Source organism: Trachymyrmex septentrionalis, unplaced genomic scaffold (genome assembly GCF_001594115.1).
Source record: "Trachymyrmex septentrionalis isolate Tsep2-gDNA-1 unplaced genomic scaffold, Tsep1.0 scaffold121, whole genome shotgun sequence".
Taxonomy (NCBI): domain Eukaryota; kingdom Metazoa; phylum Arthropoda; class Insecta; order Hymenoptera; family Formicidae; genus Trachymyrmex; species Trachymyrmex septentrionalis.
This window is the reverse complement of record NW_017304341.1, coordinates 18,275-33,764: the sequence shown is the minus strand read 5'-3', so window position 1 is coordinate 33,764 and position 15,490 is coordinate 18,275. Positions and strand designations below refer to the sequence as shown.

General features: G+C 35.5%; 1 protein-coding gene across 1 annotated transcript in view; it reads right to left on the bottom strand.

Annotated features, from left to right (window-relative positions):
• The window catches only part of LOC108755071, a 53,602-nt gene that overhangs the window by 37,553 nt on the left and 559 nt on the right, over positions 1–15,490 (bottom strand). The gene's annotated exons all lie outside the window — the stretch shown is intronic.

The following is a 15,490-nucleotide window of genomic DNA, read 5'->3' as shown; positions in this document are numbered from 1 at the left end:
GCAAATCAAAAATGTTCATTAATCATTAATAAATTAAATTATGTACATGTTCTTAAGGTGCTTAGATTAGCATCAAATTATTAATATCTTTCTAAAATGCTAGCACTAAAAATTGCTCATCAATTTAATAAATTTTTGATATTATTACTCTAGCTGTTTTAAGATCGAACAAATTTTCAATATGTAGTATGGATATGTATATACTGAGACAAAAAAGTAACTTCATTAAATGCGTTTAGTTCGTAGTGGTTATTTAGTTCAAGTATTTTATATTTATAGGTTAAATATGTGCGAATCATGTTAATAAAAACATGTTATTTATTTAAATTAATAAATATTGCACAACCCATGACCGCTGCATTTAGTTTAATCAACCAACATTTTATTAAATCTGCAACTTTTTTCCTCAGTGTATTTCACTAAGGACTGTAAATTCACTATAAAATATTTAAACTCTAAGGTCCGTTTTAACCGAAAATAAGTTTATTTCTCTTAATTGAAAAAATATTGATTTGCTTACAGCTTAATGCTTTTCTTGTGTGTTGTAGCCTTTAGCCTATAGAAAGTAGATGCAACAATATATAGCCCGAAACCAAAAATTCTCAGAAAAAAGTTAATCATCATAGACAATTCATTCAATCCTCAAACTACACAAACAAGTTTGTGTGGACTAAAAACTGTCTACTTTCTCTCAAAGGAACGCGTTGGGTTATTCACCGACGGTTATAAATGTAAAAACAATTCAGTGCCCGATTATCATTCCGGATTACATTGACGTCACTAAAAAGCGCTCCATTTTCACTTTTCTAATATTGGTGTGATGACGACGTCGTTAAGCCAGTCGACACGCTCACTTTCACCACCCACGCGTCAATTTTCTGTACTTGTTGGTCACCTACCGTCACGCATTTGCGTGACAATGATTCACCGTCACAACCCCGTTCTTGCTCGATGAATATTTCGTTTAGCATTCCTGTATCATCCGCGTTTCCCGTTTGCCATAAAGATCAACACTAAAAAAAAAACAAAAAAATTTAAATCCAGGTCATGTCGTTTCTCATCAAAAATTATTGCGAGACAAAGTTAATCCTTTTATGGACTGTCCCATTCTTTCGGAGGCTTAATTAGCAAAAGACCCTTCATTTCTTGCTTCTTTTTAATTCAAAAGATCATACCGTAATTCTATCCGAATATTCATCACGAGGAAATCGTGTATGTTAAGCACCTCGTTTACCAAAGTAAAATACATGACACGTTGTGATACTTTCGGTATATATTTTTAATCCAAGCATGAACGAGTGAAAGGAAAGATAATTCATTGTTATTTTCATATCGTCTTTCGCATGACAATATCTATAAGCAGAGCTTCGCTTACTTTCACTTTTCACTTTTATCGCTTTGCCTCTTGCACGTCGACGACACGCGACCGCCGGATGTCCGGATATAGAATGACGTCAATGAAAGTTATAGTTATGAAATTATTTCTCGAAAGTCCCGCGACGCAGGCCTCTGGTAATCGGAATTTACGTCACGCAACTATGAATTAATACAATCGATAAGCTATGCAACGTTCTTGCTCTTAGGACATCGCTTGGCGCTGATATTCCGTGACAAAAATGTGTGAATGTGCGGATAACGTTTAATAAATCTTCTATTCGCAATTTTCGTTGCAAAGCCCGGAGTGAGTCTCTGATGAAATTGCTGCTGGCATCTTCTTCGTGTTCGAAATGCTTGCCAGTCGACAATTATGTTACTTTTCTCCCAAGATCAAGAAGCGCCGCGTCGCTTTTTTTTTCCTCGAGCAGATCGAATCTCTCCGACAACGGGCTCTCGACTACGCCCCTGAACTCACTTTCACCGGCTGCATCTAACACATCCGGAATGGTCGAGATTGTACAGGTAAATAGGATAACAGAGGCGATACGCTTCTTCTTCTTCTTCGACGCCTTTCATTGAGGAACACATTAAGTGGAGCTCGCTCCTTTATAAGAAGAAATACCCGAGAACGAATGGAGATTGCGTCGGGATTATTAAATTCTTCTGCCTTTTCAGTCGCGTTATACTTACCGCTCTTCAGATTACGGTGCAAAGGAATAGTTGCCAAGCAGTCATTTTGTGCCGTCATCTTATTACAGAGCAGCGCTAGATGAGGAAGTGGACTATTAATCTTGCCGTTGTCGTTTATGTCACGAATAATCGAATGCAGTCGCGTTTTACGTATCACACTGTGACTTCTTGTCAAATGAAGATCAACACTATAATATTAATAATATTCTGCTAATAATATTCTGCAATTTTAGTTCAGTGTCACAAGTATACGTCAATTTAATGAAATCGCATAATAAAAGGGAATATGTCAAACATAATTACTTATATCCATATACATTTCTGCATCTCACAATCTCTGTAGGTTTAATTTTCTCCTTTTTCCGCAGATTTTAAGAAAGATTCTCCACCGAGGATGTCTCTATTCGCATTACCGAGTTTACAACACAGCGAAACTTACGGCGATAATTATATTCTTCCCGTGACGGCGGATAAACTCTTAGCATTACGCTGTTACGACTGCCATTATACTACAATGATTACCGGCATTTTCTCCCCGGTCATTATACGGGAACGAGCTTATGAATCGCCAATATGATGCAAAAATTAAGCGTACTTAAGCGTCCTGCAGCTCTTTTTCTACGCATCGCTTACACATCACCATTACAATCTCCAAAGAAATGTGTCGTTTGAAACATGAAACGCTCGGGCGGTTCTTCTCTTTGAAAATGTTAATTATAGAGAAAACGTTACATTACAGAGAAAAATGTTAACATTACAACGAAAGTGTTGCGAAAAAGCTAAATTATTTTATAGAAGTTAAATTGTTTGGAAAATAAATTTTCTAAATTTGTCTCCCATACATAATAATTTTTCTTCCAAACATAATTTGTTTCTTGCCTTATCGCGCATCTCTTCCTCTTTTTCTTACAAAATTTAATCTCTTAAGGAAAAAAGACACATTTCTTTATTATAGGTGTTCGTCGGCGTCTGAAGAAATTACACGATATTATCGCTTATTTCATCTTATAATCTGCAGCTCTTGCGATCTGCAGTTACTTAATTTTTGTGCCATTTCATTTCTCTCGATTGGCCTTTCAATTGCTGTACGTGTCGCAACAAACCCTTTCTTTTTACACTCTTACTATAAGTTCCGTAATGCGATCGAAGCAGTACATTCACCAACAATGGCATTGCAGTTGGCTTTTCTCGCAATGGAATTCGAGCCGCGTCGGTACTGCGGGGAGAATCGCATCTAGCACTCCCACAGCTTTTGCGAAGTGCATCCTGAATCGATTGACGCTCACCCCGACGTTCGCAAACAGAATATCACTCACTGGCGGTTAGATTCGTTTCATTCTATGTATATATCTATCAATTTGAACGATCCATAATCGCTCTCTCGCAAATTCCCATCTGGCACATTAGCGCGTTATACCTAATACATGCTCGTAGTAATTGTACCTTTTATCATTTTGCCTTTTACATTCAATTGAACAGCAGATTTATAACAAGAATTAATGAATACTTTATTATATGATTAATTATTGTATCACTATATAATTCATCTTCGTCAACTTTTATCTCATATTATTACACTGTATTATCAAGGCAATCGTGTGCAAATTAATTTATTTTAAAACTACACACACAGTTTTCCAAGGAGAAAGCTATATTTTGCAATAAACGATCGATTAACACAAATTAGACAAAATCGACGAATCGAAAGCTACAAGTCAAAAAGTACATTAATTCATGTCATCAAACTTTCTTCAAGAGACAAACAGTAGAGATAGGTGGTATCTCGTATGGCGGTAGCTAATTACCAGCACATTGTTGCCGTTGGTACATCGTCTAGATCATGGTGACTTGCGAAATCTGAATCAGCCCGACCAGCACGAAGAGGACGCTCTGATTCCTCAAGCAATCAGAACATAGCGATATCGGCGGCGTTCTCTGGCCCTGAACGAGTTACAATCGGGAGTCCGAAACCTGTCGGCCAACAGTCGACTGTAATTTTCCGAGGTGAACTAACGGACGCATCAAATCGGACATCGAGACGATATCTCGCGATCGACGTGAGAGGGTTACGCGAGATAATCGGTGAAACTCGCCGGCCTCCAGTCCCTCGACAATTGACGATAATGCGCCAAGAGAGCCGAGGATACCTTTACGACTCTCTCAGGTACCAATTCCTTCAAGTATATTCGTCCGTATATTCGCAGGGATATTTTACTACCGGTCGCCCGCGGATTATCGAGCTGGCGCGAGCGAATGGTGCACGCTTCGTACACACAGTTTATGGATCGTGGCCCATACTCGGATGCACGGCAGATACTCGGCCAATGGAACGTTCCGAATAATACTTTTAGTTGTACGTTGGCCGATTAAACAAAAATCAGGACGAGACCGTTTTTAGCGGGCCGATAACGATGGGATATCAAATTTCTTCAAGTGGTACATCGCCATCCGCGTGGCGAGTCGGCCAAACTAAATTAGGAGATATCGGTTTGATCCATTTTCCAAAAACAATAGTCGAGATATATCTATTTCAGCTCATAGATTAACTTATTGGATCCCAAATTTATTTCTGTGTCAACTAGATGAGATCCTAATTTTATAAATAAGAGCAAATGAAGATATCGAAAATACAAAAGTATCGGACAATAAAAGAACAGATAGATATAAAAATATTATATGAAATTTTAGAATATAATATTAAAATTTATGTAATATATAAACAAAATATTTTCCTATATGGTAAAGCTGAACTTTAATTTATTCATAAATTTTTCTAGACGATATATAAATTAACCCAAAGTATAAAGCGTGAATTAATTACATACGACACGATGAGAGGTTATATCTTGAACTTATCCCACTGCTATACTAATGAATCAATTTACTTTTACATAAAATGTTTATTCGTAAAACATCCATTCTGTATTAAATGTATTGTCTTCTTGTTTCGAAGATAAATATCTTTAATTAACGAATCATGTTTAGCCGTAAATATGAAACCCAGATAGCTCAAAAAGTCCAAAAAGAATTTTTTTTCTTCTCGATTCACGAAATGAATTCGTTTCGTCCTATTTCTGTTCTAAAAGTGTTTTTGAGAGTCGCAAAAGATTTCACTTTTGTTACCAATTGTAAGCTCTTTTTCGGATTTAAACGGTAAATTTTTTCTGCTTTTCTATTTTCTAATTTTTTATAAGACTAAATCATACTTTGGTTTTCATACAAATTAAATATTACTTTTATTACTTTTAGATAACGTATATACAAATATGCATATAAATATATATTTGTATATATTTTTTAATTCTTTTAAAGTTTATTCGAACACACAGACTAATTCATAAAGAATTCAAGAAGATGAATTCTTTTCTAGTTCAAATCAGGATCAGTTGTGCTAACTAGGTTGTGCTATATAACCGACGCTCGTCTTTAGGATTTCATCCACTCTAAAGAGACGAAGAGCATAGGGAATCACAATCGGTATATCCGATCGAGAGCCCCGCTCTCGGTTCTCGCGTGAACGCACGAGCGGCACGAGGAGAAAGTTTCTCGAAGCCAGGAAGTGAAGTAGGCCACGACTTTGACCGTTCGCAAGGTCCATACTCCCGTGGCACGCCACTTTGTAGTGTCTCGTTCCTTCTCCGGCCTACACACTGAGTATGTGTACGTGCGTTTCGAACGTGTACGCGCGGGTACGTACGTCGCCGCGATCATCCGGCGGTATGGTATGCGGACAGACTTCCACCGTCTCGATATTCTTCGCAGGGTGGCCCAGAAAAGGTGGAAATCAGTAGCAGGAGCGTATTCTTTGACGAACGTCCAGCCGACTTTCCCTTGGCGGAAATTTCAACCGAGCCTCGATTACAGAGCGGCTCCTCATTGTAAACCTCGCGCCTCTTGCGTGTAAATAAGCTCGAACATTTTTATTTTATCCCAAAAAGTTTCCACTTAACTTGAACTCTAGGGACTCTATCTTATAATGAATACTTCACTTCCGTTAATTCCGACTTAATAGCGTTATCAATAAAATGGTGATAAACATTAATCTGAGTATTTGGGTATCTAAATCGAAAATTATAAGAGCGACATTCGCCACTTTTGCAGTCGCAAACGCTCGCTCGTGTAATCGAAAGAAATATTTTCAAATATCTCGGATTATATAGGAGAATTTATGCCTCGGTGCGGGAGTGATAATGTATTCTATTACGATTTTAATTGAAACAAATTGGAGCCGCGGTCATGAGCCGGGGCAAGCGCTGCCATTGAATTTGTGTGATAAACGGAGCCCTTTTATCGAAATTATTTATTATAGCACTGCGCCACAGCGATGAGTCGCATAAATAACGCGTCTGTGTAATCGAGAGAAGGCATTTCGTTAGTTGCTTTAATATCTTGCTCAAAACGTTAATATTCTTTTGCGTCACGCTTTACAATTTTTTTGTTTAATTTTTAATGTCTCCCAAAAAAATCTAACTTAATAAACAATAATAAAATGACAATAATATGATGATAAACCGTTTTAAGAGCTTAATTAATGGGTGATTAAACAAATTTCTATTCTAATTAAAAATTAATTCTTTTCATATCAACTATGTCGAAATAGAATATTATAAACACAAATGCTACAAATATTAGATTGTTTAATCGTTGCACATCATTTATCATTTAATCATAACTCACATAATTACTCAGAGATTTATAATTATATTTATACAAATTTGAATACTTTGTCATTAAATTTAGAGTTACAATCGATTGTTCATACTGAAAGAAGTACAATTGTACGTTATCTTCTACTGCGTGTGTTCATTTGAAAAGCTGAAGTTTTCCCAACTATTAACTGTTGCCTCATATCGTGTAAGACAAAACGCGACAATTGCTTTAGTCAATGAAATGTGACTTAAACATCTTACGTCAGCGCGTTGATGCGTTTCTATTGTATCAGTTGCGGTTTGAACGTGCAAAAATGAATTGTCCCGAGAGCGAGCTGATCGTAAAATTACTATTTCCAGATACGACGATCAGGCAACGCGTTTACAAGACTGGGTCAAGGTTATTTTTCAACTTGGCAAACGTTCGTAAAGAATTCCTCGGCTCCGCGTCTCCATGTGTTAGCACGTTCATTATACCCGAATTACAATTTACACACTCGTAACATCTTCAAACGACAAAATACCGTTTATCTCTACGTTTTCAAAAAGTGTTCAACGCTAGAACTGTCGATGGTACCATTTTAGCTCCGCTAATCATTTCAATTTGTTTGTATTATAACTGTTATAAAATATTGAAAATATGTAAACACGAATAATTTTAACGATGCAAAAAAAAATTGGCACCTTTGGCAGTTCTAGGAAGACATTATTGACGGTTTTAGTATTAATCTCTTGAATTTATTTTAAAAAAAGCTTCTTTTAACTCTAACAGGTTTCCAAGATTTGTCGCAATTGATAAGTATCACGAGAAATTTTCAAAAAATATCATAGTTTATATGCAACGTAAAGTTTGTACATTATTTGAGAAGTAAAGCAAGATCAGTTAAAGCAATGCGTAATAAGAATTTTCACTTGGGCAGGAAGGACAACTTCCTTGCAGTCTATTGTACATTCTACCATGCCTGCTTCCCCTGCTGGAGATGGTTAATTGCAGGTTGCCTTGCCTGCTTTGTTGCTAGTTTGTTTGGCTGATAAATACCGTGCTATTTTCTCGCCGCCGTGTATTTCGCCGCGTGCAACTAACGTTAAGGAATCATTGTACCGAGTTGTCTCTTCGCTATCTGCGCCTCCATTGAGATCAATCATTCCGCATGCGCTTGTCTCGGGCGACGTCAAACCTGCACGACGAGCTTTAAACTATGCAAGATAACGGTTGCACCGCAACCTGCAAGGGTGGCGAACAAGGGAGCAGGCAACAAAACACACTGGAAGGCTCAATTCCTCACACTCTGTGTCGCGATAAACGTATGACGTCACGATAAGAAAGTCGCGGCCATGATTGTGCAAACAACTTGAAAATATATGTTAAGTAGCCTCCAAACAATGCCCTCATTTGCCGAATTCGACAAAAGTATGTCATATTTTCCTGATAGAAATTTCATGTATTTTTTGGGCAATTAATCAAACAGTTATAGTAGCTCTGTTTAATAACTGACAATGAGAAGTTAAACTACTTAGGATCAAAATCGAAATGTAAACCTGTAATTATTGCTCATAAAAGATGCTCAAAATATAAACATATTTACTGAAATTGACAAAAACAGGCAATAAATGGACTATATAGTATTTTAATTATAATAATAAAAATATACTAGACAATAACTATTATTATTTTTACAGGAAAACTTCTTCAGCCACTGAATAAAACTCTTATCAAGCTCTTATCCATTTCTTATGCAATTTTTTTATAATTAACCCAAGAAACGAACCAAGTTAAAAAAAAGTCAAAATGACTATTTTGACGTTATGAAATATTTGTATACTGGAGGAGAATCCAAAACAGAGTAGTTAACATACATGTTGATAATTTGTACGATTCTGAAAGGCATTTTATCCTATCAATTTATTTATTAGAGTCTGAATTTAATTATTAGTATACCAAGAGGTTCTTCTTTATTCCGTCATCAAACACTCGCAATGAATTAGCTAATTTATGAGTTTTCAACTTATCAGCTAATATCTTAACGTTTAATGGCCTCCGAAGCTTCAAGATGCGACTCGTTAAAAGATACGTAAATATAGCGTTGCGCTTAAGAGAGCTACACATACTTTGTAACAGCTTTGTGTTGAAAAAAAAACAAGAAATCAACAGTTACGGTAAACGCGCGGATAATAGGCTAAAATGTGAGACAAGCAAAAAGCGTTTCATGATCAAGGAATACATTCAATTCGCGGATCGGTCATGCTTCGCCGCCTGGATCGATCGCAACATCGTTCGATCGGCCATACTTTCTCTGCGGGCACTTGCCAGAAATCAGCGGTATCTGGTTATCGGCCAGCGATCCGGATTCATCATTCGCTTAATAACAAGAAGGTATAACGATTTTTTTTCCTGTCGACTTAATTCAAACGCGCCATAATTCGCCACGATTCGACAAACTTATGTATCATATATTTGAAAGCCGAAAGAATATCAACGCGATAATTTAAAAAATTATAATTTGTATATATATCACGAAATTAATTTTATACTTCACACACAAGAAATTATATATTTTAATGAAATTATATTATTATTTGCGAATACACGGAAAGAACAGCTTGTTGAAATTTAAAAATTAGATAGGAAAAAATTATCTCAAATAAATACAAAATTATCTAAGACACTAGTTGCTAAAATGTCACTTTTTGCATTGTTTATCATGTCAAAAGTTCCTACGTAATTATTTTGATAATCCAACAAAATTGTTTTCAGATCTGTATCCAGCTAAATTTTGTAATAGTTCAACAAAATCATTCTGTGCAGATAAAAATTTCTAAGGTAAAGCGATTTTCAAAATATACAACTGAAATAATTTGTTGCATCATATGGAACTGAGAATAAAGTGATAAATCATTAGAGAAAGAGTAAATTAATTGCCACTTTCGAAACATTTTATTAGGCAACATTAATTAATCTTATTACAGGACATTATATTATTTATTTCATTTTTCATAACAACAGTTGTCGCGACGACATGTTATGTATGTCACACGTTAGTGCTAAGTAAGAAATTAATTGCAGCTTGTGACACGAAGTCACGGTAATTCGCGCCGGGTAAGGTCATAGATAGAAACAAATCGTGATCCGGACACACAGAAACATCGGTTCAATGCACCTGTCGTGATCGCGCCAGGAAAGGGCTCGACACAGAGGCAACTCGTGACGACATTTACGCGATTACGTCCCCGCATGGCGTCCTCCTTTTCCCGTGGCGCGCGGTGTAGCTGGCAACACTAGTTAACGCTCACGCACTTGCATCGGCGATCGGCCACAGTGAGTGATAATCGCGGAGTAGGTCACCGGAACAGCGCCTTTAGCAATCTGCGTTCTTCGCTACCTTTGCCGTTTGCGTGCACACATTCGCGTATGCACACGCTCGCACACGTCCCCATAGGTGATTCTACGTATCGCGCGTTTACGCTTACGTTTAGACCGTAGAAAATAGGTATTAATTGTATGCGAACCCTAAAGCAATTTCCGTTGCTCCGAGTACTCTTCACTCCCCCGAAAATGAACTTAGGACAAAAACGATTTAACGATCTAGCATTTCATCGCGGGTTCCTCAACAGACAAATAGGTTTTATTGTAGCTATATTGCATCTCGGAGCGGTAGGTACATATATTGAAGAATTGCGGAATGCGTGGTGTCTGGATAAAAAATTTCATGTAAAAGTTATATGGCTGTACACAGAATTAATTCGATGCTGTAGATCATTCGCGGGTAGCTTTGTGAAAACCGAGAAAAAAATGTCAAATTTTATTTTTGAAATATTCGTCATGAGTGCACGGTAAAGTGAGCACAGCTTTACATTTTATCGCATGTAACGCGATTTTATTTTGTGCTTTAAAACGTGCATTTTATGCTTTTTATATCTTTCCTGCGTTTTTTTAATTTCTTTTTTATATATATATTTTTTTTATTTGAAGCTCTCGTTGTGGGTATTTATATCAAATGTTAAAGCGTTTCTATTTCCGGCCGATCATCGTCGCTCGATTAAATCAAAAACTCGTTTGCCTCAAACGCATTTTGCACCACTAGCCCGGCCTTACATTTTATTATCACAAATGGTGAAACTCTTGCGAGCACGAAGTCTCCAGACATCATTAACACGGTCCCTCCGATTGCAATTAACCTTTGTCTACGGGAAGATAAATACAAGCGATTGTTAGAAAACTATAAGGAGCTGAGAGGCGAGCGTGATAAAAAAAACCGAGTCAGGAAGTCATCCGTGTGATGGGAAATGTGGCTCCGTTTACGCAGGAAGTGCATACACGAATCGCGCATTCATGAGAAACTCTTAAAAACATCGTTTTCCGACTGAACGTTCCAATTACATTATGTGCATAAATTAAATGGTTGCACTCCTTTATCGTTTTTCGCTTGAAATTACAAATACGTCCAAAGTATGTGCGAGAACATTGAATTCTAGCGCGACACATTGTTTCTCCCTTATTTAATTTAAAAAGAACACTTACACGGGGAAACTTGATCAATAAAAATTTACGATTGTGAAAAGTATCCCTATAAATAACTAGAACTGCCGTAATTCGTTTTTGTAAAAGGAAAAGGTGGGCAAGCTAGCTTAAACCAGTTGGCTGAATCTTATCCGTGACTCTCGCTCGTTTATTTCCCACTTAATTAATGAACGCGTGCAAGTACTGTTGCAAATCCGACGATCCGCGAAGAAATGTATCGCTTTAATGGCTGCAAGCTAAAGTTAGTGTGAACCATTAAGTAATAGATTAATACAGGTTGAAAATTGCGACCACATAATTATCAGCTGATTAACATATCCGCTCACATAACTCGTTACGTATATGTGATAGTAGTGTTGCTGTGATATAACGAGCCACACACAAGCAATTTGATAAAAAAATTTATCCGTAACGGTCATTCGTAGATCGCTCGATAAATCACGTTTATCTCGTGAAAGACAAACACCTTTTTTCGAAACAATATATATCTAATTTTTTTTCCAACAAGTTTGTGATAAATTAATATTTATCGCGTATTTAGCACCATTCAAATGGAAATAACATATTATGGAATGCTTGGAATGGATTCCGATTCAAATTATTCGATTATTTCTTAGATTTTTATTAGAACTGTTACGTTTGACAACTTCGAAGATTTGAAGCTTTGAATTAATTAACTGTTCAAAGTTCAGATGTGCCTTTAAAGCTTCGAAGTTCTAAGTTAAACTTTAAACCTTCGAAAAATATATTTATGCGAATAGAAAAAAATGAGAATATATTTGTGATATATTTGTATATTTTTTAATGAAAATGTATATGTGTCATATTAATTATATTAAATTAATAATTATCTACTTTTTATTCTTTGAAGATCGAAGCATTGAAGTTTCGAAGGTTCGAACATTCGAAGTTTCGATCATTGAAGTTTTTAATGTCTTAGCTTCAAAGTTTACCAATCCTAATTTCTATTGTGTTTTCTAGGGAATAGGACTACAGAAATATCTACAGAAATAGGAATCCATTCCAAACAGTTCCATAATGTGTCTAGGGCAATTAAGAATGTCGGCAACAACTGACATTAATCGGAAATAATGATGATACGGCGGAAGGGTGGAGTCACGGTGAGAGGTGCCGAATTACGTAGAAAGTCGCGAGCATATAATGATTATTGCCCTCCGTAAAGGAGTGGAAAGTCAAGCTGCTATTTTTAACATGACACAATATTTGCGGATATGAAATCGGCGATCATACGGGCGAGTCTTCAGCAGCAACAACGTATGCACGTTGATTCTGTTGAAACTGTCAATATATAGACAGCGGGATGTATATTCAACGCCTCAGGGATATCCCGGGATACATGTGGGAAATTTTACAGAGAATATCGTGGCAGTACATGTATACTTTGTTACAACATAAAATTCGATTGTCCCGTGGAATTGTATATTTGAAGTACAAATTCGGCGACCAATAGTTCGAAAAGCCGTTCACAAAAATCCGTAATTTTATCTGCATCATTTTGACCGATGGGGACCCCGTAAAAAAAAAAAGAGAATATTTATGTGCAAAATGCGCGCTTATAACAGCGTAAAATTATATATTTAAATATCAATTTTTTCAAATCATAAGGGAGAAAGTATATGTAAAATATGCATTGCGTGTCGCTGTACACATATTTCCGCGTTGCTTGTTTATCACCCAGAATACCAGCAGCGCATACACACCAAGATTAATGCGGGGAAAATGTTATGTAATAGCGCGACATATAATAGACACATCGTATCCTACGCCGAAAAGATCGATCATTCGAGATAACGCCGGCAAAGACGCGACATATACACATGATCGGGGACATTATTAGAAAAGTACACTGAGAAAAAAATGATTGTAATTACTATATTTAGTTCTAGTCTGTAGTCATTTTTGGGGGACAAACTATATATTTATAATTGTTTTAATCATATAGTCAATTAATAATAGTCACACACATGCATTGCTTAAAAATCTTTAATTTTTCCTTAATATATTTTTTAGTTATTATTGCCACAAATATAAGTGAATTTAAGAAAATGAGTTGTATTCACTGCAATTGCAACTGTATTTACTAAATAAAAATGTTTATTTTATGTACCATTTATATCTTGATATTTGTACTGTATGAACATTTAAAATTATCACAATTTGTACAATTTTTCATATTATATGAGAGAACTATATATATAGTTATTATTACTAACATTATTTAGTAGTAATAATCACTAAAATGAAGCTTTTAACGATTATTTTATTATGCAATTATAATCACATATTCCAAACACTTTTTTCTGAGTGCGACGACCGAGGATATCGAAGATACGTTAGATTAAGGCAACGAGGTCGCGTGCCACCGGTGGTGGCAGAATGGTTATACGCGGAGATGTTAGAAAATTGTAGCTTTCGACATCCATCAATCAGGAAGCAGTGAATAATCATTTTTGGATATCGTAAGACGTTGTTATCCGACGAGATTATTAGTTTCATGACGCGATATTTCTTTCTTTAATCGACGAGCGTGAATCGCTGATGTTGCATCAATATTAGTGCGTGTATCGCGTCGAAGATGAAAAAAATAAAGAAAAAAATCTTACGTTACGAAATATTAAATTTTTGCACAGAATTCTTCATATTTGTCAAATAGAGTTAAAATCATTTTCATTCTTCTTTTTAAAAAAGAACTTTCTAATTTTATTATAAAGTGCTTGATAAAAAACGACAAACTTATTGCACCAGTGTTTTAGTGTTATCCACCTAATGTTTTCAATTTACAATATAATATCAGGTCATATCTTCGAAAACGTATCGCCAAAAAATTACTACGTAAAACGCTTGGAAATTATTTCTTTATAATTACTCATAATTATTCTGTTTCTCATTAACGATAACATTATTTTTAAATAGTTATTTGCCTTTTTTTATTCGGTCGCTCCTCACTCTATATTAAAAGAAAAGTATTTGAATATTTGTGACTATTATATAATTACATGATAAAATAATTATAATTAGGAGCTCTATTTTTACTATAATGTTAGTAATTTCGTTTATGGTTATACAAAACAAATATATAGCTGGTAAACTAAAAATGATTACAAATTGAAGTTAAAGTATGATAATCATTTTTTTCTCTCAGTGTACACTCAAAAAAATACTAAATTTTTAAAATAAATATTTATAACGTAAACATATTTATTGGATATAAAAACCATTAATTTGATTAAATCATTTTTTTATCCAGTAAATATTTACTAATTGTTTACTTAATACTATTCAAAGAACACTATCTAAAGGATGCGTTAAGATTTAATAAATTTTTTTCAGTGACCCACAGTTTCCATTATAAAACCATGAATGCCGGTGACAAACAGGGATGCAGCATGCGGATGCAGAAAACGGATCGACGGAATGGACACGACGAGCAACACACAGCGAACGATGAACGATCGTTAATCACATCATCAATAAGTTCATGACCACCTATTAAATACGGAGGCGTAGAATCGGCCAGGGGGCTCCTCGTACCAGTTGGGAACAACATAAATCGCGAATCCCTCGCGATTAGAATCGGATGCCAAGTGTGCTAAGTATCCTAGAATGTCCCTGTACGTCGCCTGCACCGGGAACACCTTCGATGTGAATATAACGAGCCTCAGGTATTTACCTCTTGAAAGAGGTAGAGAAACTCATCGACTGCTGCATTCAAATCACGCAGTTAAGGTAGGAAACTCGTGTGCAGCAATTAACCCATTTATCGAACCTAGCATGAGGTAAATATTAAGCAACGGGAGAGAGAAACAATTGTCTTACAATATAGATCTCATGAACGGATTCATCAACTTTCTAAAAATGAGCGTTTCGAACGTTTGGCTGTAATTAGAGTCATTTAATGCCACGTAATCACGGTGGATCGTATTTTAACAACTTGAAATCGACTTGTGTGACTCGAAGATAAAATAAAGAAAATGGAACATTTCCGTATATATTTAAAGTGACAAGTATTTAAATCGAATGTCGATAAATAATAAATTATCATTTTAAGATAATTAATAATTAATAAAATATTTTATTACAATTTATCAATTATTCAATCTATGATGATCCACTTAGAAATCCGTTTCGAAATTTGTTTAAAAATAATTTTAACCCATTTAGACACTATTATATATACATATACTTAATTAGTGTCAGAATAAAATTCCATTTATAATTTATATGTTGTATAATA